The sequence below is a fragment of the Heterodontus francisci genome, chromosome 35, assembly GCF_036365525.1.
Source record: "Heterodontus francisci isolate sHetFra1 chromosome 35, sHetFra1.hap1, whole genome shotgun sequence".
In the NCBI taxonomy this organism is placed as follows: domain Eukaryota; kingdom Metazoa; phylum Chordata; class Chondrichthyes; order Heterodontiformes; family Heterodontidae; genus Heterodontus; species Heterodontus francisci.
Genome location: NC_090405.1, coordinates 18,607,659 through 18,619,871, shown reverse-complemented (window position 1 = coordinate 18,619,871; position 12,213 = coordinate 18,607,659). Strand labels below are relative to the sequence as shown.

At 43.2% G+C, this 12,213-nt stretch overlaps 1 non-coding gene across 1 annotated transcript; it reads right to left on the bottom strand.

The window, feature by feature from the left end:
* Positions 1-9,449: 9,449 nt before the first annotated feature.
* On the bottom strand, positions 9,450-9,523 carry trnat-agu (transfer RNA threonine (anticodon AGU)). The gene has a single exon. It is a non-coding gene; the product is annotated as a tRNA-Thr (tRNA).
* Between the last annotated feature and the right edge of the window lie 2,690 nt (positions 9,524-12,213).

Genomic DNA, 12,213 nt, shown 5'->3' with positions numbered 1-12,213 from the left:
TGCCTGGGATTGTCACCCCTCTTATGCTCGCATCCTTCCTAACAAAGAACCATTTAATATGACTCGCTGTTTTCTGTCCTTAATCCAATTTTGTACAAAGCTGCCTGATTGTCGGTGCTGTTACTCAGTGTCCTTGTGCCATTGTGCAGTGAGGGTGAGTCTGTCAGCACGTGTGTTGCTGAGTCTGGGATCCTTGAGCAATCTGACTACAATCCTATTTTTACAAAAAAAATTGGGGAAATGAACATATTTCACGAACAGGCAGCTGGAATTTGAAACAGCCAGTGGCAGAGTGGCGCAGCGGAAGTGTGTTGGGCCCTTAAACCAGAGGTCGAAACCATTCTCTGCTATTTTGTAGTAACACAAACAGATCACTTTCAAAACATCTAGTGTTTATCCACAATGACATCATGCTTCTTACTTTACTGCAATGAGCTTTTTTCTTCGAGAGATCATATCAATCAGCAACAAATCTCACAAATCACCGAGCCTCTCCCCCTTTGTCAACCCCTTCCTGCAGAGTCTCCACTCCACCACCAGATGGTGATGTTGGCCACAATAAAACCAGGGCAAATGGTCACAGTTTGGAGACGGTCAGTAACAGAAAATAAAACAATAACAGGGAAGAACTTTACACAACAACAGGGGACATCTTTACACAACAGAAAACATATTTACACAACAGGAAATACCTTGACACAACAGGGAGAACTCAATAAAATATAAATGCCTTGATTCTCCATCTCAGTCTTGTTGTCTGTCTGTCTGTCTCTCTCTGCGTCCCTCACTTTTGCTTCCTCACAGTCTATTGGTTTTCTGTGTGTTTTTCTCTCTGTCCCATTATCGATGGTGTTACTCAGCGTCCTTGTCACATTGTGTAACCAGGCTGAGCCTCCCAGCACCTGTGTTGCTGTAATAAAAACAGAAAATGCTTGAAATACTCAGCAGGTCTGGCAGCATCTGTGGAGAAAGAAACAAAGTTAACGTGAGCTAACGAAACAGATCTGAAATGTTAACTGTTCTCTCTGCACAGATGCCGCCAGACCTGCTGACTATTTCAAGCATTTTCTGTTTATGTTTCAGATTTCCAGCATCTGCAGTATTTTGCTTTTGTACGTGTGTTGCTATGTCTGGGACTGTTTGAGTGCAATGCTATTGCTTTATAAACAGCGTTGAAACAAACATTTATCTAGTTAACACACAGCTCTAATACACAGCTGGATATAAACAGCAGCCTGCAGCAGAGGGTGCAGTGGAAGTTTATTAACACAAATAATTCACCAACACTATATTTACTGCTATCCTCAATCACACCACACTTCATCTTAACACGTTTTACTCTTTATTTACATCAACTTCTTGCTTCCAGTAAACACTTCAATTTGGAACACAGCTTCCAAATCACCTTTATTCACAAACCCGAACACAAACTGCAAATGCTGCAAACACACACTCGCCCAGATTTTCCCCTTTCTGTCAACCCATTCCTGCATCACTGCCTCTCCACCAGCAGTTGTCGCTAGAATCATACAATCAGAGAATGGCTAAAGCACAGAAGGTGGCCGTTCGGCCTTTCGAACCCGTGCTGGCTCTCTGCTAGAGCAACTCACCTCGTCTCACTCCCCAATCAGTTCAATTTTGGTGGTGGGAAAACTTCTCAAAAGAATAATTCGGGACAAAATTAATAGTCCCACGGACAAATGTGGGTTAATTCCAGAAAGTCAGCATGGATTTCTTAAGGGAAAATCATGTTTAACTGTCCTGCTGGAGTTTTTTGATGAGGTAACAGAGAGGGATGATGAGGGCAATGCTGTTGATGTGGTGTACATGGACTTTCAAAAGGTCTGGCAGCATCTGAATGGTCACTGACCTGAAACATTAACTCTGTTTCTCTCTCCACAGATGCTGCCAGACCTGCTGAGTATTTCCAGCACTTTCTGTTTATATTTCAGATTTCTAGCATCTGCAGTATTTTGCTTTTATTGACTTTCAAAAGGAGTTTGATACAGTGCAACACAACAGACTTGTGAGCTAAGTTATAACTCATGGAATAAAAGGGACAGTAGTAACATGGATATGGAATTGGCTGAGTGACAGGAAACAAAGAGTAGTGAGCAATGGATATTTTTCAGGCTAGAGGAAGGTTTGTAGTGGAGTTCCCCAGGAGTCAGTGTTGGGGCCGTCGCCTTTCCTGATATATGTGAATGACCTGGACCTGAGTGCACAGGGCACAATTTCAAAGGTTATGGATGATACGAAAATAGGAAGCATTGTGAACTGTAAGGAGGATAGTGTCAAACTTCAAAAGGACATAGACAAGTTGGTGGAATGGGAGGACAGATGACAGGTGAAGGTCAATGTAGAGAAATGTGAATTGATTCATTTTGGTCGGAAGAACATGGAGAGACAATATCGAATAAAGGGTACAATTCTAAAGAGGGTGCAGGAGCAGAAGGACCTCGGGGTATAAGTCATCCAAGGTGGTGGAATTGGTGGAGAGAGCGGTTAATAAAGCATACAGTGTCCTCGGCTTTAGTGATCGAGGCATAGAGTACAAGAACAAGGAGGTCATGTTGAACTTGTATAAGACACTAGCCTTAGCTGAAATACTGAGTCCAGTTCTGGGCGCACACTTTAGGAAAGATGTGAAGGCATTGGAGAGATTATGGAAAAGATTCATGAGAATAGTTCCAGGGCTGGGGCAGCACAGTGGTGCAGTGGTTAGCACTGCAGCCTCACTGCTCCAGAGACATGGGTTTGATTCTGGGTACTGCCTGTGCGGAGTTTGAAAGTTCTCCCTGTGACCACGTGGGTTTTCACCGGGTGCTCTGGTTTCCTCCCACAGCCAAAGACTTGCAGGTTGATAGGTAAATTGGTCATTACAAATTATTCCTAGTGGTGGCAGGGATTACTGCAGGGTTAGGATCAATGAGTGGTTGTTGTTCAGCACAGACTTGGTGGGCCAAATGGCCTGTTTCAGTGCTGTATCTCTAAATAAAAAATAAATAAAAATAAATGAGGAACTTCAGTTATGAAGATAGATTGGAGAAGTTAGGACTGTTTTCCTTGGAGAAAAGAAGGCTAAGAGGAGATTTCATAGTGGTATTCAAAATGATGAGGGGTGTGGACAGAGTGGATAGGGAGAAACTGTTCCCACTTGTGAAAGGATCGAGAACGAGAGGGCACAGATTTAAAGTAATTGGTAAAAGAATTAAAACGACATGAGGAAAACTTTTTCACACAGCGAGTGGTTAAATATGAACTGCCTGAGAATGTGATGGAGGCAGGTTCAATTGAAGAATTCAAAGGGGAATTAGACTGTTATCTGAAAAGGAAGAATGTGCAGGATTATGGGGAGAAGACGGGGAAGTGACATGAGGTGAATTGCTCATTTGGAGAGTCAGTGCAGACACGATGGGCCAAATGGCCTCCTTCTGGGCAATAACAATTCTGTGATTCCAATATTCAAGACATTTATATATAATAAAAGCAAAATACTGCGGATGCTGGAAATCTGAAATAAAAGCAAGAAATGTTGGAAATACTCAGCAGGTCTGGCAGCATCTGTGGAGAGAGAAGCAGAGTTAACGTTTCAGGTCAGTGACCCTTCTTCAGAAATAACAAATATTAGAAATGTAAAAGGTTATCAGCAAGTAAAGTGGGGGTGGGGCAAAGGAGAAGGTGTAAATAGGACAAGGTCACAGAATAGCTGGCCAGAAGGTCATGGAGCAAAGGCAAACGATATGTTAATGGTGTGTTGAAAGACAAAGCATTGGTACAGCGTGATGCCACTACCAAACGCATCTTCCCCTCCCTTCTCCTGTCAGCCTCATTAGTTCTGTGAATAATACAATGATTTAATAGACAAAGTTTTGAAACATTCTTGCCCATAAATCTTGATAACAGAGAGTGTGTGGATCTCCTGACTCAGAATGTTTAATGGATACAGTCCTCAGATCCGACAAGGAACCCCTGAACATCCACAGTAAAGACAGTGTGGCTGAGGAAATGTAAGAGCCGGGAGCTGAAACTCAGGGACGGCCGAGCTCTCCTGTCATTGAGCTTGTGTGTCTGCTCTGCTCGCCGCACTTCCGGCTCTACTTTGTTTCCAATGAAAAGATGAAAAGGGCCGTTCGGTTTTCCTCTCACTGACAGCGTGTTTCACTCGGGTTAATATAACCCGGGACTTTTGCTGCTGAAATGAATTCTGCAAGGCCCCAGCAAACACACCGGCTCCCTCCTTTCTCCCCTCTTTCTATCGGATTGTTTTACCAGGAGGGGCTCAATAATAACAAACCCCCTGCAGGGAATGACCGCAAATTGAGCATCTAAATGGGGCAAGTGGGCAGCTTTCTGGGTTCTAGGTTCCCCCTACCCCGCCCCTCCCTCCCTCCAGTCCAAGCCCCTCTTCACTTTCTTTGGGACTTTGATGAGGGTGAAATGGGGAAAGTTCCCATTGATGTTTGAGTGCTGAATTGCTGCAGAGATCTGCGCACGCGCGATGTAGCCCCGCCCCCATTGGGACGTCACAATGAGGAGTGGAGCGCATGCGCAGCCTTTCCCCAACCCAGTCTGTGAGGCCATTCACTCAATCAGGGGAAGATGCTTTAAATCAGCTGCTAATGGAGACTTCCCGGGCCCGGGGGAAGGGAACAAACAGCATCTGCTTCCAGCAGCCACTGCTTTGGGAGCGTGTCCGCAGATGTGCTCAGAGATTAGCATTGAGTGGCGGGAAGTTGAGGGGGAGTCGGGGAGTGTTTGTAACAGACACTGTGGAGCAGGAGCTGCTCCCAGAACATGGAGTGAGCCGGGGACACGGGGAAGGGAGAGTTCATTCTCGGACAGTGTCTGTACAGGCTCAGGGAGACACAATGGGAAGAAATCACTATTGAAAGTCACTGACAATTTCACCACCCAAAGGAGAGGGAATTTTCCTGCTTTAGTTCCAGTCTCTCACTGTTTGTTGGATCGTGAACAGTGGAGGAAAAATAGCCGCAAAATAACAATGTGGACAGTTGGACAAAGAACATTTATTGCAGACACCAGGTGAGAAGTGTGAAAGGCACATTTTAAATAGTGGCTGCTTGTTTTCTGTTGAAATAGAAATGTGACTGTGTAAAGGTCACTGCTCGATCGGACAGTCCCAGTCATTGAGCAGTGCAGGGCTTGTGTTGTTTCTGAATGTCACAAACTTGTTGTAAATCCACTGCAAACACCTGGTAAACAGAAGCTGAATACTGCAGTACTGCAGTGGAGTCAGACACTGACACTGTTTGTGTTCCTGGTTTTCATTTTGTGATTGTTCATAATGATTATTATTGGGACGATTACATTGATCGCTTTTGTATCTTCTACCTCACCAGTTCTTTCATTCCTGCAGGAAAATACATGAAGGAACCTGATTGGATGTGGTGATTCTTGGACACAAGGAAAAGTGCAGCGTGCTCATTCCAACACACAGTCGGTACAGGATCACTCCCAAAGCACAGAGATACTGCCAGCTCATCGGTTCCACTGGAACAAACAAAAGAAGTAGTCAGACAGACACTGATCCCAAAGTCGAGAGACACATTTTCAATCCAACAGTCAAACAACAGCAGGAGAGACAGAAGTTGTTTCCATTTCACTCCAATTCAATACAGCTGATAGGTTGATACATCAATCACAGTCCAAAAACAAACTCACTATCAGATCTCAATAAACTCTGTCACCATGGTTACATTTTAAATATAAAATCTGAAATAGAACAGACAAAATTTACATGATTGAAAGGTACAGAATGAATGCAAGCAGGCTTCAAGGGGATTTGGACAGGCTAAGTGAATGGGCTAGAACATAGCAGATGGAATATCATGTGAATAAGTGTGAAGTTCTCCACTTTGGTAGAATAAACAGAAAGACAGAGTATTTCTTAAATGGTGAGAGGCTGGGAAGTGTCGATGTCCAAAGGGACCTGGGTGTCCTTGTTCATGAGACACCAAAAGTTAGTGTGCAGGTGCAGAAAGCAATTAAGAGGCAACTGGTATGTTGGCTTCATTGAAAGGGGATTTGAGTGCATGAGTAAAGATGTATTGCTTCAATTGTATAAAGTCTAGATGAGACCGCACCTGGAATATTCCGTACAATTTTGGTTTCCTTATCTAAGGAAGGATAGACTTGTCATAGAGGGAGTGCAACGGAGATTCACCAGACTAATCCCCTGGGATGGTGGGGTTGTCTTATGATGAGAGACTGCAGAAACTGGGCCGAAATTCTCTAGAGTTTTGAAGAATGAAAGGTGATCTCATTGAAAATTACAAAATTCGTACAGGGTGTCACAGGGTAGATATGGATAGGATGTTTCCTTTGTCTAGTGAGTCTAGAACAAGGGGACACAGTCTCAGAATAAGGGCAGGCCATTTGAGACTGAGATGAGCAGGAATTTCTTTGCTCAGAGGGTGGGAAATCTGTGGAATTCTTTATTCCAGAGGGCTGTGGAGGCTCAATCATTGAACATATTCAAGACAGAAATCGATAGATTATGGCATAGAGGTAGATGATCAGCCACAATCTGTTTGAATGGCGGAGCAGGCTCGATGGGCTGAATGGCCGAATGCCCCTATTTCCTATGATCCTTTGAATCCCAATAATGTACATCAGACGTTAGACCAAGTCATGCATTACATACCAGTTCAAAAATGCCACAGAGATTAAGACTGAAAGATACAGTATCAATTCCATTACTACAAAATGAAGGACTTGGAGCTTGCAGACCAGCCCATGTATAAGATTGAAAGTTATATTTTCATTCACAATCGTTTTCACAGAACTGAATATTGAATACCAATCCACAACTTGTACAGGACTACCAAATAAAACCTACAACTGTAAAATACAGTTCATCCATATTTTAAATTAAACACAAGGCAAACAAATATTGATACATTAAGAGAGCGGGAAACAGTGAAAGCGAAGCGGAGCATAAAGAGCCCAGGAGAGGGAGAAAGATTTCACTCGGAGAGCAGGGAACAGCGAGAGCAGACGTCAAAAAAGGCAAAGGAATACACAATTAACGGGAGAACACTGAATGGTGTAGAGGAAGTGAGGGACGTTGGAGTGAATGTCCACAGATTCCTGAAGTAGCAGTACAGGTCAATAAGGTGGTTCAGCAGGTATATGGAATCCTTTCCTTTATTAACTGAGGTCCAGAATATAAGGGTGATCTGGGTGTCCATGTCAATAAGTCACTGAAAGCTAACATGTAGGTGCAGCAAGCAATTAAGAAGGCTATTGGTATGTTAGCCTTTATCACAAGAGGATTTGAGTACAGGAATAGTGAATTCTTGCTTCAATTGGAAAGAGCCTTGGTTAGACCGCACTTGGAGTACTGTGTGCAGTTTTGGTCCCCTTACCTTAGGAAGGATATTATTGCCACAGAGGGAGTGCAACAAAGGTTCATCAGACTTGTTCCTGGGATGGTGCGACTGTCCTATGAAGAGAGATTGGGGGAACGGGCTGTATTCTCTGGAGTTTCAAAGAATGAGAGGTGATCCCATTGAAACCCACAAAATACTTAAAGGACAGTCAGGGGTAGATGCAGCTAAGATGTTTCTCCTGGTTGGGGAGTCGAGAACCAGAGGGTGCAATTTCAAAATAAGGATGAAACCACTTAGGACAGAGATGAGGAGAAATGTTGTTACTCAGAGGGTTGTGAATCTTTGGAATTCTCTACCCCAGAGGGCTGTGGAAGCTCAGTCGTTGAGTATGTTTAAAGCAGAGATTGACAGATTTCTAAATACAAATGACATAAGGGAATATGAAGAAAGTGTGGGGAAAAGGGCATTGAAGTGGATGATCAGCCATGATCATATTGAATGGTGGGGCAGGCTCGATGGGCTGAATGGCCGACTCCTGCTCCTATGTTCCTATGTTCCTAACTCCACATGATCGGTGAGGCACAGCTTCAGGCCGACTTGGTGGGTGGTGCAAACAGATATCACTGCTTCTGGTCTTCACCAGAACAGAGAGTGAGATGTAACATCGATCATCAAACAGACTGTGAGAGAATACAACAGAATAAAACACATGGAGAGACACTGTGGAATAACAAATAGATTTGATTGGAATGGATAAAACACCAGAAACAGCAGATTAAATTGGGATTCTCATCATTATATTGATCTGGGACAGAAAAGAGAAACTGGTGGGAAGAAGGAAGAAAAGAAAGGAAGGAACTGTTCAGTTTTTCTGAGTTTTTTCACCCACCCATCAAAGCTGGATTTTTAAAAAAGATGCAAATAACAAAGAATTTCACCAAAAAGGGAGATTAAATGCTGCCGAAACCTTGGATCGAATGATGCCCCAACAGATCACCTGTTTAACTGTCTCCTCACTGGGGGATTTCAATCAGTGAGTAATATTATTCTCTACCTTTTTTTTTGTTAAATGAACCCAGAACTGTCACTTGGAGTTAATATCTGTGTTTCCACTCCTGAATAACAAAAGTGTGAATTTCTCAATATTTTTTGGACACATTTCCTGCTGAAAGAACTAAGAACTCTTTTCTAATTTACACAATACTATATACACACTCATCAAGCCTCCGAAGCTAGCATCCTTGGTGCTGCTCTCTCTTCCAAACCTCATCTCATGTGACTGTTACATCATCACTCTGACAGTGGGAGGGGTTGATCCCACTGTCTTCAGCATTAACCCTTTACATCCTTATACTACACTGTCTGTTCAAACAAATTGGGTGGAGGGAACCTCCTTCATTTATCGAAACACCAACAGCTGCCAGTTGAAAATCAACTCAACCCATCAGAGAGAGAGAGAGAGACTGTCAGAGAACTTCCTGCATCCAGTCCTGACCCTGTCACACTCAGCAGATGCTCACCCAGACCCCACTCTCATCAACACTGAATACTGTTACCGAGACCCTTCAAATACTGTTTATAAAAAGGTAGAACAGGTCAAAGTTCACACAGCTGTATTGAATAGAACAAAGTTTAATATTTTCTCACCGTCTGTCGGTAACTACATGAGACATAGGTTTTCTTATTTGCTTCCTTTGATTTTTCTTGTTCCTGACTGACAAATATTCCAAACCTCGGATCAACCCTCCCACTTGCGCCATGTCCCAGTCTCAGTTGAAAGCAACACATAACGACAGAAACACTCTGAAACATACAACGCGGTCACACTTTCCTTCAGTGAGATTAATGTCCAGCTGTTTTCCAGGTTGAATGCAACTGTGAACAAACTTCTATCAAAGAAGTTGCCTTTGAAATATCAGCACTGAATTTCTGTGCAAGGAGGAACAGCCATTCCAAACTCACATCCTTCACAAAGGCTGTTTTCTCCTGTGACTGAAATTCATCATGTAATTTGAATTCAAAGTCAAATTTCACAAGACATAGATGTAAATGAAAGATCAGGAAGCTTCTAAAGCACACTGCAAATGTGCAATAAGGCTCTGCTGGGAGTTGAACCCAGGATCTCCTGTTTACTAGACAGGTGCTGTAACCAACTAAGCTACAGAGCCAGATTGAAAAGGCTTGTGCAGTTGAAATCAGAGAAGGGCACTATTTATTCTCATCCCACTTCTCCACTGGTCACAACATATTTTAACTTTTCCCACTTCCTGATACAGTCGATCATGTACTGTATTTTTCCCAGAACTGAGAATGAATGTTTTGGAAGTAAATACATAATTCAATTTTTTCCAAAAGTTTACAGAATACAACATGTGAGTAATATTCCCCATTGCTTTCTCAGCACTGATGGATTGTGAAGCGGGAGACAGCCAGAAGTCCCACTGAGCCGCACTGACCCTGAGCTGAGAAGGAAATGAGATAAAGTTCAATTCTTCGCAGCAAGATGCTGCAGAGAGATAAGAGTCCTGAATCAAAGTGAGACTTTCTCATACTGTTGTTGAATTTCACGTCAAACAATCCTTGTACTCTCTGCTAATGAAGCCTAAAAAAAGGGAAAAACAGAATGGCACTCAAACTCACAACCCTGAGATTAAAAGTCTCATGTTCGACTGACTGAACTGTCACTTCTACTCGGTCTCTTATTGGATGGATGCAACTGTATGCTCCAACGCTGGGGCAGCTTTCAAATCCTCCCATGGATCCACATGTCAGACTGAGTTCCATGTTGTAGACTCAAGCAAAGGAAATCTGCTCACTTCCAAAACTATCAGTGAGTTGAAGCTTATTACGATCAACATCATCAGAGGTCAGAACTACCTGGTGAAAGAAAACACCCTGAAGAAGGATCCACAATTATTCAAACAAATCGACAAAGTGAAAAACAAAAAATCGATGAGTTAATCCAAGACAAACAACAGAAACATAGAAGAATTCCATTCCATACCAGAACCCAGTCCTGTTGTTTTTGGATCCAGCTCTCAGCTACTGCTTCACCTTCATACACACACTTGGCAATCTGTACATTTAGTTCATTTCAATTTTGTCAACAGGCTCTTTGAATCCAGTTCTCTGGTCCTCAAACAGGCTCCGTGTGAAAGTCAACTCCGCTTTTTGTAAGGCTGCAACCAATCTTCAACTAAAAATGCAAATGAAGTAGGAGTCATGCAGGATTTGAAACCAGGATCTCTCACATGCTATCCAATTACACATCGAAAATGAAAACCATACCCCTGGACCAACAAGACACTAATAAAGAGCCTTATTTTTAGCACTCTTTAGAACTGTGTCATTAAGTATATATTGCCTCTCCCTATCCCTTCTGCGAAAGTCTATCACCTCACACTAGTCACTATTAAATTCTATCTGCCACCTGTCTGCCCATTCTGCTAGCCTATCACTGTCCTGTTGCAGGCAGTTCATTTCATCCTCACTATTTACCACTCCTCCAGGTTTGGTGTTATCAGCATATTTTGAGATTCTACTCTATTTTCCAAGATCCTAGTCATTTACATACAGCAGAAAAAGCAGTGGTTCTCGCAGTGACCATTGGAGAACACCCACTGTCGACTATCCTCCAGTCTGACAAAGAACCGTTTACTATGATTCGCTATTTTCTGTCCTTAAGGCAATTTTCTATCCAATTGGACAGGGAGTCTCCTATTGCATGAACCTCACTTTTGTTAACCACCCTTTTATGTGGTACCTTAGAACAGTACAGCACAGTACAGGCCCTTCGGCCCACGATGTTGTGCCGACTCTTTAACCTACTCTAAGATCAAACTACCTACATGCCCTTCATTCTACTATCATCCATGTACCTATCCAAGAGTCGCTTAAATGCCCCTAATGCATCTGCTTCTTCTACCACCGCTGGCAGTGCATTCCACGCACCCACCACTCTCTGTGTAAAGAACCTACCTCTGACATCTCCCCTAAACCTTCCGCCAATCACCTTAAAATTATGCCCCCTGGTGATAGCCCTTTCCGCCCTGCGAAAAAGTCTCTGGCTATCCACTCTATCTATGCCTCTCATCAAGTGGTACACCTCTATCAAGTCACCTCTCATCCTTCTTCGCTTCAATGAGAAAAGCCCGAGCTCCCTCAACCTTTCTTCATAAGACATGCCCTCCAGTCCAGGCAGCATCCTGGTAAATCTCCTCTGCACCCTCTCTAAAGCTTCCACATCCTTTCTATAATGAGGCGACCAGAACTGAACACAATATTCCAAGTGTGGTCTAACCAGGGCTTTATAGAGCTGCAGCATAGCCTCGCGGCTCTTAAACTCAATCCCCTTCTCATCCATTCTTAATCCATCCATCCATCCTTTCTTAAAATCCATATCAACAACATTCGCTGCATCATCTTCCTGTTAGTTCATCAAAAAATGCAGTTAGTCAAGCATGAACTCCCATTTATAAATCCATGCTCACTCTCCTTAATTAACTCAAATCTCTCCAAGTGACTGTTGATTTTTTTCCCTAATTATTGTTCCGAAAACCTTACTCACCACTGCTGTTAATCTAACTGGCCTGTAGTTACCTGGATTGTCCTTACACCCTTTGTTGAAATAGCAAGTCACATTTGCCACTGTTCAATCCTCTGGCACCTCCACAGTGCTTTTTGGGAGGGTGTTCCTGGTTTTTGACCCTGCAACAGTGAAGGAATGGCGGTATAGTGCCAAGTCAGGATGGTGTGTGACTTGGAGGGGAACTTGAAGGTGGTAATGTTCCCATGCGTCTGCTGCCTTTATCCTTCTAGGTGGTAGTGTTTGTGGGTTGGAAGGTGCTGTTGAAGGAGG